Here is a 14,252-nt window from a genome sequence, read left to right as displayed (position 1 = left end):
CTGAAAGTCACCATTGCTGTTTGAACAGAGCAGATTGTTTCCTATCTTTTCTGTATCACTGGTTAGAAAAACTAGAATTTCCCAAATTAGAGTCATTTTTTTCCTATGGATTTTGCCATTAGTGACCTCAGCGGTCTCTCCAGGAAGATAGAAAGCCTTTCATTAAACATTCCGTGAATGTGGGTGTAGCCGAGAGCCTACCTGTGGTCATCCTATTGTACAAGAGCAAAATAAGAATTTCATAGTTACAGAGAAAGAGAAAAAAAGTGGACTTTCATGGAAATATGGTGCTTGGCAGGGTGCTATTCTGGAGGAAACAGAAACCAACTAAGGAAGGTGATAAAAATGCTCTATAATGAGCTGGTTCTTGTATCCATTTAATTTTAGTAGAATCAGTGCATCATTTTATTCAGCACACATAGGAACCTTCTGTATGTCAAAATAACTTTCTCAATATCAAACATGTATATGCTGCTCAGAATTCAACATGCCATTTCTATTTGCTATTATTATAGGTACGTATTTTAAACAAAAACAGAAACACGTGACTATAATGGTTGCTTTAATTTTTAGAATATTTGTTAATATTTTTAGAAATTTAGTAACAAACAACATTTCAGCTTCTTTAGAAACTAAGATAGCACGTTTAGAAATTTATAGCACATCATCTGCCTTTGGTATCAATTCTGTCATTGGGTACCCCTCACCTGAGTCCTTTGCTTTCCTTTTTCCTTTCTTCTTTTCTTTCCTTCTCTTCTGTTTCCAACCCTTTGTTCTGGGCAGCTGCAGTCTTCTTCCCTGGTGTTCATTTCCCACCTCCGTCATCCATCTGATCTCCTCGACTTTAAGAGGGGATATGGTGCAACGGCAGGGGCCCTGAGCTTAGAGTTACGGAGGTTAGGGTTGAATCCTAGTGCTGCCATCGACATACTGTGTGACTTGAGGTAAGTCACAAAACCATAACCTCATCCATAAAATGAACTGGGAATGTTTGATTTAATTATTTCTAGGGTCTATTGCAACTTTTCAATGATATGGACCTTCTTGCTTCTGTACACATCAATTGGTCATTTTCAATCATCTCTAGTTTTCTTAGGCCATTTTTTATTACTTCTTTTTATTTTCATTACTGACATTTGGGCTTTAAAAATAGGTATTCTGTTTTATCCAACAGTTGCTTTTTTATAAGAATACAGGGTTGCAGACTTTTGAGAAGGTGGGGTGGGGGGAGGTGGGGTGGATGACAGATTTTCTTCTGCTTCGAAATGGCAAGTGAGTGAATCCAATTTGCCAGAGGACCATAAGCTACTCTTAAAATTTCAGCATATGCTCTGCAAAGGCAAGACTGTTGGCTTCCATTTGCGCCCCCAGCGTTCTTTTCTTTATAAGCCAAGTCCCAGACAACAAAAGGTGGTGGGGTTATATTTTCCTCTCAGCTGGTGGAATAAAGAGAGAAAGAAAAATCAGTCACATCAGAGTAAACATAGCCTGTGTTGAACAGAACTGAGAAATGGTACCCGGGTTTGTTTTATGCCATTTGAGTTACAATCTGACATCTGGTGGGTGCTTCCAGCCTTCAGAAAACAGTGCGTCTTGAAGGTAGTCAACAGCCAATCAACTCTCTCCCGGAAAGTCAAGTGACTTGTTCTGTGAGCAGCTCTCCTCTGTTATTCCAGGATTGGCAAGATCATTAATCCCTCTTATCCACACATCTCATACTTTCCTCCACTGTTCATTTAAACATTCTTGTGACTATTTCCTGATTGAAAAAAAAAAAAAATACAGAGAGATCACAAAGATAAAATATTGATAATATCAAGGTTAGAGAGAGTATACAGAGATTGACACTCTCGTACACTGTCGATATAAGCCTAAATTGGCACAACTTTCTAGTGGGTAACTTGGCAGTAGAGATCAAAATTTTGAATGCATAAAAACATTCCACTTCTACTAGTAACCTAGAGTTATCTCAAGAGAGTGCACAGGTGTTCACTGCATAATTGTGAGAGCAAAATCTAGAAACAAATTTTAGGATATGGTGAATGTGAGTCAACAGAAGATGGGTTAAATAAATTACAGTCCAGCCATATGATGAAATGCATACAACCACTTAAAGAATAAAGTAGATCTCCATGTAGTGACAACAAAAGATACTCCAAGTGTACTCATTTTAAAGGTTACATTGCAGAAATTATTTTCTACATGTTTATATGATACCATTTATATAATTATATAATTGTATTTTAAATTGTATTGTATTAGGAAACATAAAAGCACGCTTAAGAAATTATTAATAGAGGTTATTGTGCAGAATGGGAAGAGGTGGGAATAGAAAGAAAGATTTGACTTTTCTACTTAAAAATTCCTCTAACTACTTTATATTTCATGCCATGCATAACCTTTACATTAAAAAAATTTCAAGGTAAAAAACTAGAAACATTTTTTTAAAAAGGCAATGGTGAAATTAATTATTATACAAACATAAAATGTAATTCTAACCAACTATTAAAAATTATCTCCAAAACTCTACTTGCTGACAGAAAAACATTTGTGATGTATCTCTAAATTTAAAAAGCAATTTATAAAACAAAAAGAAGAAGAGAGTGAGCAAGGAAAACATTGGAGTCTCATAGATAGACTCCAGGTTGAGTTTTTGTAACACACGGTGTCCAGCATACCCGTCACTTATTTGATGTGCTCTGTGTGCCTGCATTGTGCTCTGGCCTTATGTAGTTTATGGTCGATCCTCACAACAACCCTATTTATCCCCTTTTTACAAGAAAAGAAATTGAAGATTAGGGAGGGTATTTAACTAGTGAACCCTAGGATTCAAACCCAGATATGTCTTCCCAAACTAAAAGTTTTGTAGCGTAAATTAACCAACAAAAAAATGACAGCATGAATCACAGAAAGATTATAGGACTACACTAGACTGAATTAGTATAGCAGTGAATATGGAACTCGTTTTCGGGGAGAAATCCTGACCCTACCTCAGCACCTAAGCAGTGAGGGGAGTGGGCTGTAGACCAGACACTGAGTCCTGATTTCTTGACTTTGGGTTTATAATAGGAAATAAACACTGGAGGTGCCATTAGCGATCATGTAGTTCACTGTTTTTCAAACTGTCAGTTGTAACCCATTAGTGGTTCCTAAATTCAGTGTAGTGGATCAGAATCAGGATTTTTTTTTTTAAATAGTGAACTGTAATAAAATGGAATATAGAAAATACTAGTCATAATGCATGTTGTGAAGGTCCATATACTTTTGTGAAACATATTTCCATTAAATTTTTATAGAGAGAGAAATGTGTGCATTGAGTTGCACTGTAGAGTGCTAGTATAGGTGGCAGCCAGAAAAAGTTTTAAAACCACTGATTCAATTTCAGCTCCTCCCTCAGCTGATGACCCCGAGGTCTGGAGGGATTCAGTGGTTCCCTTAACACCAAAGGCTCTCCGTCTGCAGAACCTAGCTCCATCTGGTGTTTCCCCCACTTACCTTCTTTGTGTTTTAATGTTCCCATCTTTCAAATAGGGCTAATGTTATTGAATTCACCTTTCTGACAAGCCCATAAGGGAATGAATTCATCTTAAAGTGCTTTGAAAAGATAATGTATGATATACAGATGATTCCTGATTTCCAATGTTTCGACCTATGATTTTTTTTAATTTAAGATGGTGTGAAAGTGATAACTCATTTAATAGAAACTGTACTTCAAATTTTGAATTTTGCTGTTTCCCTGGGCTAGCAATAGGTGGTACGATACTCTCTTGTGTGCTAGGTAGTAGCAGCAAGCCACAGCTCCCAATTAGCCACGTGAGCACAGGGGTGAATGACCGATACTCCTCAGTTTCTTTATTGTGTTAGATGATCTCATCTAATGTAAGTGTTGTGAGCACATTTAGGGTAGGCTAGTCTAAGCTCTGATGTTCAGTAGTTTAGGTGTATTAAATGCATTTTCAACTTATGATATTTTCAACTTAGAATGGGTTTATCAGGATGTATCCCCATCGTTAGTCAAGGAACATCTGTATGTGGAAGCTACATTGCTTAAGACGTACCATGTTATTCATACAGGATGAGCTGGTGGGTTGTGGCAGGACCCAAAGTCACTACCTTGGTGTCAGGTGAACAAAGCAGGTTTCCTGGCATGGAAAGTGAGACTTTCATGTCCATATATGCTGATGGCCTGACAAGAATGTCTCCAATGTCTCCAACCCACATGCAGGGAGAGAGCATTTGGCATAGCATTTGAGGAGTAGTAGTGAAGCAGAAACCTAAATCGGTTCCCTTTTCAACTCCAATTCTTGCTCTAGCTATACATATTTCATCTCAACAGGTATATTAAATTCATAAGAAAGCGGTAATTGTAATCCAATTTAATGCTTTTTTTAATGCATTACTCTACTCGGTTTTATGCTAAATGAAAACCGTTGCTTTTCTTTCTTCTATCAATGCACCATTTCATTAAGATTTGCAAACGTTTTTTCTCTCCTCAGAAGCATAAGGAATGCCCTCCTCTTCTCCAGCTTAAGATGCAGACATTTATTTTCCCTGGCCTTTCGCTGTGATCACTTGTACTATGAGTCTTTTTGATTTGAGAAGATGGGCCCAGTGAGGACCCAGTAAGTAGGACGCCTGATACAAGGCACAGCTGAAACAGCGTGGCTGGGTATTGGATATCCGAAGACAATATGCCTTCACCTAAAACCAGAGTAAAACTAAGACTCTAACCAGATATTACTAAATTGTTGGGTTTCCAGCTTCTGCTGGTTTGCTGCCGATGGCCCAAGTATGTGGTCTGGGCATTGGTAGTACTCAGATATCCTTAGAGAGACATAGAGAAATAATGCTAAAAATGTAATAGCTGTTGCAGTTTACTATCTTCCTTACATAAATTACTCATTTGCTCATTGTAACTGCTTTGGTTTAGATGTGCTTCTCCTTATCCTGCCTTGTCCTGGTCCCACTAGGATTGGCCTGAGCTAGAATGTCCATTTTTAATCCTATTTTTAATCTTCACTTATACACTTACTCAAAGAACAACCTGAAAGCCTTGACTCATTGATTTTTAAGGAAGGCTCTGCTGTGTTCTGCAGGGCTGGAGTGCATGAATTATGTGTGGTAGCTCTGGATCTACTGAGCCTCTGAATTAGCATCTGATTTCCCTCTGCTGTTTTTAATATTTCCATGAGATCAAAGCTTTCTGCTCTCTGTTCCCATGAAAGATATTTTAGACCTCTGTTTGGTGTCTGGTCTGAAAATAGATTTCCCATTGGGCAGAAACTGGCATCATGACATTTCATGTGTAACATCACACATACCTCAGCCTTATGCCCAGCCCTATCCACCTGTATTAATGCTAGATAATTTCATTTGCAATAAGATAAAAATTAGAGATGATCAATCAACACTAGAAGAGCCTGGTCACGTCCCCTTTTTTCCTAATTCACTTCCTTACTATTGCAAATAAGTCAAATGGTTTATGAACTTAAAATCTAAATCAGATGACACTGCTATAGGTTTATTCAGTTCAAGTCAACAAAAATTAAATAAGCAGTGACTATGTGTCTAATACATGCTAGATGCAGAAAATTCAAAGGTAATGTTTCCTATTTTCAAGAATCTAGCTAGGAGAGATCCACGCACAAATCTAATAACTTTTGTAGTGAGTTCACTGTGTGCTAAGTTCAGCACTAAAAGCTTTCCACAATTTCTCAAAACGATGTGAAGAACTTCGCCCGAGGTCACTTAGCTTTTTGGCGTCTGAGCTATGACTTGAATCCAAGCTTATTGATTGGAAGCTGATGCTCCTTCCATTTCACAATTCTCCCAATACAGCAATATATACTGTATTTTCTGCATTTGTAGCAATGATTGTAAGATGTGCCATTGGTTCTCTAAAATTTTAAACCAATTTCAAATAGCTTACATTTACCCTCTCAATTACATTCTATTTACAGAGTTTGAATCTAAGCCTTCCTTCTGTTTAATGAGTCTTCTGAATCATTTTTCGACCGATGGTTCCAAATTTCTGAGAGAAGGAAGAGGTTAGGAGAAAGAGAGAGAAGGGAGAAACCTCCTAATGCTTTAGAACTCAACAAGAGCTTTAAAATCTCCCTTCCTTTTTAGCACAACATTCTCACATAGTCAATCAACATAGATTGAAGAGTGAGAAGCTGAGAGGCAGGAAACGCATTTTTCTTTCAGCATCTTTCTTTTTCTAAGAAAATATGAAGCTCCCCACTCCAGGAGCTGAGCAGGCATGCTGAGACAAGTTCCCTCCCTTATCACCTGCACCCAAATGCCTGTATGCTACAAGGCCAGACAAAGGCAGGTTCCAAAATCCTGCCTGGAGGCCAGGGTGAATCCCCTGGGCCCACAGACATACTTTCTATCCAACTCAGACCTGAGGGGGCATCAGTAACATGCCCAGACTTGACAAGTCTCTGCAAGGCTTCCATCTGGCTGGCTCTTTAGGCACAAAGAAATGATACAGTCCATTTCGAATTTCCTGTATCTGGAGGTTCTAGGCCATGGCTTCCTTGGGTATCGCGAGAAGCTTTCTGCTCAACTTAGAGCCATAGCAGGTCAGGATTTTTCTTCTGTCAGGACTTGATCTCTGGGGCTCTGGTGAGATGTGCTCTCCTCTGGATCGCTATAACACTTGTCTTCCACTGTTTCCTTTTTTCATGCATAGTATTTTGTGTCCTAAAAAGTACAGGAAGGGGAAGTCTTAGAACCCATAAAGGCCTAAAGACACTCATAAAAGACCCAAGTATTCTATAAACAGTCCCAGCTCAGCCACTCTGAACCAGCAGGATGCCTAGGTGGCAAGCAACAGAAACTGTCTCAGCTAACTTAAGGATGCTATTGGAATAAAAGAAAGTTGGTCAGAAGGATGTAGAGGAGCACACAGAATTGAAAGGAGGTTGAAAAAAAAAAAACCAAGAAAAAGAACAGGGCTGGCTCCAGGTATGAAGCTGTTTCCTATTGCTTGATAGCTCTTGGCTTTTGTTGCCATTGTTACAGTTAGAAAGCAGCCAATTCCTCCTCCATAATAACTGCTTTCTCTGTCAGATGCTCATTTTAGAATTAGAATATGGATTATAAATTAAAGTATTGTATCAGTGTTAAATTTCTTGACTCTGATAATCACTCTGTGATATCTCTGTCTTAGGAAATGCTGAAGTATTAAGGAGTAAAGAGGCATGATGTATGCAATCTTCCTTAAAATGGTTTGAAAATAAAAAATAATTATTACATTATTAGAGAGAAAGAGAGAGAGAGAATGATTAATCAAATGTGACAGCGTTTAAAACTTAATGAATCTTCTTGAAACTTTTCTGTAAATTTGGAATTATTTTGAAATAAACATCATAAAAAAAGAATTTTTTAAAAATCACATTCTCCAGATCTTTTCCTCCAAAGTCAGTATAATCCATATGCCTGGAGGCAAGCCCCTGCCTCAGGAGGTTCTACAGCATCTCAGGGATGGCAGTGGGTAGCGGGGCTCCAGATGCCCAGGTTAACAACTGAAGAGGAGCCTCCAAATTAATAAAAACCCTTAATTTAACCATATATATGTAGTCTTAACTGTTTATATTTATGGTTTTCATTATAAAAGTAATATAACTAAAAAAATTGGAACTTCTTTAAAAAAGAAAAAGTTATTACCATAGCATATGCAATGAGAATATTTTGGTTTATTTCCTCCAGGTATTTTTTAATGTATGTATTTACTTCCTAGATGGTATGACACATTGAACATATGACTTCAGTGCTGCTATTTTCATTTGACATGCAAAATGTTTGCAGAGCCATCATTCTTGATAATACTGTAGCAAGGAGATATGCTGTTCTTGACTTAACTGTTCCCCTACTCTTGCACATTTAGGTCATCTTGAATTTTTATTTTTATTTTATTTTTTGAATTACAAGTATGCTGCCAGGAGCAAATTTGTTCGTAGCAGAGTTTCCATATTTCAAGCCATTTATAAAAGTAGGATTATTGGGTCAGATTATGTACATTCTCATAGCCCTCAACCCATATTGCCTAATTGCTTTGCAAAAAAAGCTTTAATAATTTATGCTGTGACCAGCAAGAGATGCTAGTTTTGTAGCATTTGACATCGCAAATTTTTTGTTGCAAATGTAATATGTGAAAATGTGTCAGCAACAGACCACAACTGGAAGAAGAGAAACTTTTATTTTAACTCTTAATCTGCCACTAGCCAGCTATAATGCTTTGAGATTATCCCTTAATCGTTTTTCATCATTTCATGTATTTATTAAACAAATTCTTATTCAGCACCTACTGGGTTCCAGGCACTTTGCTCAGTACTGGGAATGTGGTAGTGTTGGAGGTTCGGATCCCTGGGAAGCAGACTGAAATGGAAATTAGTGTGCAAGAGAGTGATTAGGGAGTGCTTTGAGGATCTACACCAATGGAAGAGAGATGACGAATGCAGGACTGGGCAGAGGAGAAAGCGGGCTGCAGCAAAGTCTCGGTGAAGCCACAGCCAACCCCATGTTCAGCTGGAGATATGCCTTCAAAGGTATCCCAAGCTGGAGTGAGGGGACTGGGCCTTTATGTCACCACTTTTGTTCAGTGACTAAGTGCAAGCTGCCCTAGGAAGTGGACATGACCTTGGATGAGGTAACTCTCTTAGTCCCATTAATTCATGAGGAGGGCTACTAGCTAAGGGCTATGGATGGCAGTTCTCCCAGAGGTCGAGAGTATAAGCCTTTTATTCCTGAAAGGAGATCTGGTTGGTGGCTCAGAACACTACAAACAGACAACTGTCTCTGCCCAATGAAGGGGAGATAGACACTGATATTACACACACACACACACACACACACACACACACACACACACACACACCAAAAAAGCTCTGTGAAAGAAAAGTTCAGGGTTCCGCAAGTAGATAACAAGGGGACTTAATCTAATCTGGGGATTTCAAGGCAGATGTCTTTGAGGAAGTGATATATGAGCTGAGATATGGAGGCTGAAAAGGAAGTAACCAGGTCAAAGGTGAGGAAGAGTGAAGAGTACATCTGACAGAGGAAAGAACACTGTGCAAAGAGCTGAGCCTGGAGGGAGCAGAGGGCTCAAAGAATTAGAAGAAAAGCAGAGTGACTCATGTGCTGAAAGCAGCTGGGGGAAGGCTATGACCAGCTCAGGGACACTTTCTAGGCCATGGATAGGAGATTGTTTCTTCACCTCCATAAACAATGTGAAACCTTTGAAGGGTATTAAGATGAGTGACATAATCCAATTTGTCTTTTTAAAACTATTTCTGGTGTGAAAAATGGATTGAAATGAGGCAAGAAAGGAGACCAATTAAGATGCTAGGAAATGTGATCATAGCTTAGGCCAGAATGGCGAAAGGGAACATGGGGAGAAAAGAATAGATCTGGAAGAAATAAAATAAATAAGGCCTCGTAACAGATTAGATTTGTGCCCCAAAGAAGAGGGAGTGTCAAAAACGACCCTAGGTTTCTGGTCTGCTCAGCTGGATGATGTCAGTGCTATTCTCTGAGATGGGGACCCTGGAGGGAAGTTAGCTTCAGAGTAGATGATACATTTGGTTTGGGTTGCTCTTGAGTTTGAGATAATATACAAATGATATAACGGGAAGGTAATTTGGAGAGAGCATTCTAGAATTCACAGGAGGAGTCTGAGGAGGAGATACACATTTGGCAGCCACTAGCAAATGGCTGGAAATTTCAATAACAGGCATGGGGAAATCACCTAGGAGAGATTACAGAGTGAGAAGGAAATTTAGTGCCAAACCTTGAGAAACTCTGACATTTAAATTTGTGAAGAGGAAGATAAGCCATTAAAGAAGATTTAGAAAACAAGGGTGCTAGCTAGAAAAGCTCCTGGGAGAGGGTGGTTCATGGAAGCCAAGTGAAGTGATTCAACAAGGAGGGAGTAGTGGAAGTGTTAAATGATGCTGAGGAGTTAGTAGGGCGAGAAGAGGACGGAGAAGTGATGTGGGCTGAGCAGCTTGTCCTTCATTAGTGAATCCAGTGAATTCACTGTGGGGTTGGAAGACAGATTGAGCAGGTGAGGAGTGAGTGGGCGGTAAGGAAATGAAGGCAATGAACATACCCATCTGTCAAGAAGTTTGGTTATGGAGCAGAGTAAAGAGAGAGGAAGCAGCTGGAGCGGAAAGTAGGGTGCAAGTAGATTTTGCTTTGCTTTGCTTTAATATTTGAATGCAGATTGGAGAGAGACAGTACAATTGAAAAAGATGAAGATGTGGGGGTGGGGAGTAGTCTACACAGTGAGGTCTCTTAGGAGGGTAGAGGGAAGGAGATCCTGTGCACAGGAGGGACTAACCTCATCCACATAAATGGAAGGACAGAGAGAATATCAATGTGGATGGAAGGAGGTGCATGGTTTGCTGGCGGTCAGCTAAGGCGTCTTCTATTGCTTATTTATATTTCCCATGTAAAGTAGGAGGAGCACCATCTGCGAAGAAAAGTTAGAGGTCTGAAGACAGTAGAATGAAGGGGTTGGACTAAGTACTTTATGTAAAAAGCACCTGCAATTTCCAAGTTCAAGACACTAATAAAGCATAGTTTTGGTGGAAGCTGAGAACTGATGTGGGCTCTATAGGCTGGTTATGGTAAAGCAAGGATCTCTTGGTCAAGATTTTTGCACTAGAGGGAAATAAATATTTCTAATCCACCTAGCCTACTTCTTAGATTTGTTGCTCAGTAACACAGTTTAAATAAATTACTTCTTCCTTCTCAGTTATGTTAGTATCATTGCTGGACAGAATCAGCTAGTGGAGGATGACTCTCCAACTCTTATGCATAAACTTGGCCAAGACTGGAATTTTTGGAGGGATTAGATCCACAGGGAATATTATATAGGCAAGATCCTGTTATATTAGTTTGATCTGGTAAATTAATAAATTTATATTCCATGTCCTCGGTGTACTAGATACTTGGAGTAGAGCAGAGTATAAAAAGGAGATATTACCCATCTTTGTAGAGCTTACAGTGTAGCAGGGAGTCATAATAATAACTAATTGAATAATTATAAGTGAGTAAAGTGTCATGAGGGAGAAGTTTAGACCTCTATAGCAGTTAATAGAAGGAGGACTCATTTTATTTTAGAGGTGAGAGAAGACTCCCCAGGGAAGGTGCATTTAATTCAAGACATGAAAAATTAGCAGGTGTCTGACTAGTGAAAAGAGTTAGCTGGTAGGGAGGGGACAGGCATCAAAGGGTTATGGACATTATATTTCAGGAAAGCTATGAGGTCATTCTTGGGAGAAGTTGGTAATCAGCTGTAGATGACTATGATTTGAAAGTTGGGTGGACCGGTGGACCAGTCAGTAGACCAGTCCGTCCAGTCCGTGATTTATTTTTCTAGGTTTGTCTTCACTAAGGCTGCTTCTGTGATTATTACTGATCATCCCTGGTGGATGGTTAGTCTTCCGTGTCTGTTAGCTAATGGCTGCCCATTTGAGTCACACAGGGCAGGAAGAGCTTTACTAGCTATCTAGGGTTTTAAAGCACCCAGACCAACTAATTAGAATTGCTGGACATGGCACCCAGTCATTATTATTTTAGCATGACCATGGATACTTTCACTGTGGATACTTTAACCCCCCAGGTGATTCTAATGTGTGCTTGGCATTGAGACCCACTGCTATGGGGCTCCGGGAGATGTGGGCGCCCTGGGGTTTGGCCTCAGGATAGGAAATCTCAGGTCTCAGAACAAGGTGTCAAATTAGGGCAGGAGCATTTGCTTTGCTCAACTCCACGCTCTTGGGGAAAGTACTGCTAGGCATTCCTGCTTCCACCAGGTCTCACGGATTTAATTTTTTTTATGTTTGAGTTTGAACAGGCTCCTGTACTTTTTGTGAAATTTGCATTAATCTCAGTAATCTGGGCCTTAAATCCTTGCCTAGTTCATTTACAGGAACTCCAACCACCTGTCCACCTTTACCCTCCCTGCAGAGGCCTTTGCTGTCGTTCTCCAGCTGGTGGGCCAGTAGGTGGCGTGTCCTCAGCTGCTCTCTCACTAATGTCCTCTCCATGGCTCCCAAAGGTGGAAGAGTGTTGTTATCCACAATGCCCCACAATCTTTCATGAAATCTGCTCTCGTGGGCCTTCCAAAATTTGCCCTGTTCTTTCAATTGCATCATTCCCTTTGTGTCACGCATCAGGAATAAAGCGCCCTTGATACACGGCCGAAACTATCAAAGTGAAAGTATCCATGGTCATGCTCAACAGAAACATTTTCCAAGCTGAATCAAATGTTCACCTCTGTGTGCCAAAGAGTGAGTTCCTATCTTCTGCAAATTTGAGGCAGTATTTGTCTACCTTATTTGCTCAGTGGGTAGGACCACTGAACAGGGGACCTGGAGACCCTAGTGCAAATCAGATTCCTAGTAGGCTACCTGGGTAGCTTGGAGCACCTGAGCTGGGTGTATAAAGTCCCTCACTGTCCCTTTCCTATAATATGAAGGTGGCAATGGGCCAGCTAATTTGACTAGATACTTACATTGACTGTTCTTAATATGTTCAGCCCTAGCCTGGCCCAAACACACTAGCTAAGCTTTTCTCCTAGATTTTTCATACTGCTAGTAGACCTTTCAGTTCTTAGATTATTTAACTTTGAAGAAAGAGTTTTGAAAAGGTCTGGATTACACGTTTCGCTTTGGTCTCGGGCTGTCTTGCATCAAGAAGGGCGTGTCTCTCTACAGCACCTTTGGTATTTCTGTCAGTGGCAAAACATACACAGGGTCATTAATTAATTAAATAGGATATTAAAGTCAGGGATGGGCCCAACCCTTTGAGTATTTAAAAGACTTAAAGGTGGGGATAAGCCCGTTCTGACACATATCAAGGCCTAGCCAGGCCGAGTGAGTCATGGATGAGCCCAGATGTGTTCTCTCAGACTACTGAGGTCTACTCAGCACCTTTTCACCCAAAGCACCTCAATGCAAAGCACTTCCAGCATGATCCATCTCTTTGAACAAATCGTCTTCACGTGCCACTGTGGGATGCAGCCTCTAGCTGCTAATTCGGTCCTGTGTTATTGCTGGAAGATGCTGGAGTGCAGGCGAAACCAAGCCGGTGGGCAGCCATGAAAATGGACCAGTAGCCAAGGCTCAGTGAAAACCAGGGGGAAGGCAGACGGGGTGTGGGATATGCTCAGACTCTGGGTGCAGCGTCCCTGTGACCCAGCAGTCATACTCCCCTGTAGAGAGAATAGGGGTTGGTACATTGATTATGAATTCTTCTCAAAGACGAGTGAATTTATTGAGGGTGTGGCTTATTTTTAGCCCTTCCTTTTGTATCATGGCTATATTCTGGTGACGTTTGGTTCTTTCTGCCTAAACTGAATAAAGTTGCTTTTCATATACACTTTCCTCACTTTGACAAAATGATCCGTCGCCTCCATAGGAGGACTTCAGTGGAGGACTGAACCTTAAGCCTAAATATGGCTTTCGAGTCTAATTTCTGACTCTGGACATGCCATAAAACTTGAGAAAACCGTTTCTGAAGAAGTAATAATCTCTAATTTAGACAAATCATTCTTTTTCAGGATATGATTCTGAAAATGATTACTTCCACTGAATATATTTCTTCTCAAGTTAAAATGAACAATCTGTGTTTTCATCAGGCTAGCTTGCTTTCTTGTTTGCCCTCTCCAAGTTTATCCTCTGCTCTGACATATGCTGACAGTCCTCATGGAACCGCCAGTCCCACAGTGACTGTGAAGAGGAGAGGAGACCCTTAAACTGTTTTACATTGTCCATATCTTAATTACTTTGAGCATCAAAGAAGGGACATTTTGAGGAGTTTTCTCTTTTCTTAAACACAAACAGTGTGGCTTTCTCAGAGATAAACAATCTGGGTTATCTAGGGTTCTTTTTCCTCCTGTATAAAATAAAGAGAGTGGACTAGATGTTTTCTAAGGTCCCATTTACCTGACTTTGGACCTGAGAAATGGTTTTTTAGTAAAAGTGCCAGGGAAGGTGGAGCTATCATGCATGTCATCCTGGTAACAAGTGTGACTGGAACAAAGAGTTCTAGATGAGGAATCGAAATCTCTGTGTAAACCACCAGTGGCACCTCCCTTAACCATTCTCAAGTTTTAGCTGCAAAAGCTCTAAATGGGGTCATGTTGACCAACTGAAGTAATGTCTATAAAAGTGCTTTGAAAATAAAATCATACACAAAGAATCAGGGGGTTCTTTTAGGAGAATAGCAAAGAGGCT

At 40.1% G+C, this 14,252-nt stretch overlaps 1 protein-coding gene across 1 annotated transcript in view; it reads right to left on the bottom strand.

Moving 5' to 3' along the window:
• Positions 1–545: 545 nt before the first annotated feature.
• The window catches only part of LYPD6 (LY6/PLAUR domain containing 6), a 128,011-nt gene continuing 114,304 nt past the window's right edge, over positions 546–14,252 (bottom strand). Inside the window, exons 4-5 of the transcript XR_005651230.1 lie at positions 4,059–6,708; positions 546–1,759 (exon numbers count right to left, since the gene is read on the bottom strand). The gene's annotated coding sequence lies outside the window, so the exon portion shown is untranslated. The remainder of the gene's footprint in view (positions 1,760–4,058; positions 6,709–14,252) is intronic.

Source organism: Pteropus medius, unplaced genomic scaffold, assembly GCF_902729225.1.
Source record: "Pteropus medius unplaced genomic scaffold, Ma_sr-lr_union100, whole genome shotgun sequence".
Classification (NCBI taxonomy): domain Eukaryota; kingdom Metazoa; phylum Chordata; class Mammalia; order Chiroptera; family Pteropodidae; genus Pteropus; species Pteropus medius.
This window is presented reverse-complemented; position numbering and strand designations above follow the sequence as displayed.